We start from the raw sequence: 772 nt of genomic DNA, 5'->3' as shown, positions 1-772 counted from the left end.
TGCTTTGCCTCTTGTTTGTTTGTTTGCTATGATCTGATCCGGGCAGACATTGCCCTTGAACTGGCTTGGGTAAACAATATGATCGACTTTGCCTTCCCATATCTTCTCCAGGTTTGTGTTTCATATAAGTTATCATATAAACATATAATGCAGCTCATGTTCATCCTTTTCTATCATCTTACCTTCATACTTGTCTTGTTGCTGTTGTAGTTTATCCGTGAGTACACCGGCAAAGTTGATGAACTTGTGAAGGACAGAATTGAAGCACAGAACCAAGTGAAAGCTAAAGAACAAGAAGAAAAGGAAGTAATTGCACAACAGGTAATTCATTTGGCCATTTCATTACTCACTCCAATAACATGGCCATAATTTCTTAAAGTTATAGTACTATATACTGAATGTATGAAATATGTCTTGTGTTACAGAACATGTATGCTCAATTGCTACCTCTTGCTTTGCCTGCACCACCAATGCCTGGAATGGGAGGAGCAGCAGGTATGGGAGGTGGGTTTGCCCCTCCCCCTCCAATGGGTGGTTTGGGGATGCCTCCAATGCCTCCTTTCGGCATGCCACCAATGGGCAGCACCTACTGATTTTCAAACAATTGTGGTAAGTTCAGCAATGATCGGTCTGTAATCTGTATAAAGAACAATGTGCTTCCGTTTGGGAGAGTTCAAGATTTTCTTGCGGAATTTTAATGCATTATTCTTTCCTTATGATGAAGGTCGAGTTCAAGTTGAAAAAATATATTGTATTCTTTCTGCTTTTGGGT

The 772-nt window shown here is 40.3% G+C and overlaps 1 pseudogene; it reads left to right on the top strand.

The window, feature by feature from the left end:
• The window catches only part of LOC107469844 (clathrin heavy chain 1-like), a 10,970-nt pseudogene extending 10,254 nt beyond the window's left edge, over positions 1-716 (top strand).
• Positions 717-772: the final 56 nt, after the last annotated feature.

The sequence above is a fragment of the Arachis duranensis genome, chromosome 10 (genome assembly GCF_000817695.3).
Source record: "Arachis duranensis cultivar V14167 chromosome 10, aradu.V14167.gnm2.J7QH, whole genome shotgun sequence".
NCBI lineage: Eukaryota > Viridiplantae > Streptophyta > Magnoliopsida > Fabales > Fabaceae > Arachis > Arachis duranensis.
This window is presented reverse-complemented; position numbering and strand designations above follow the sequence as displayed.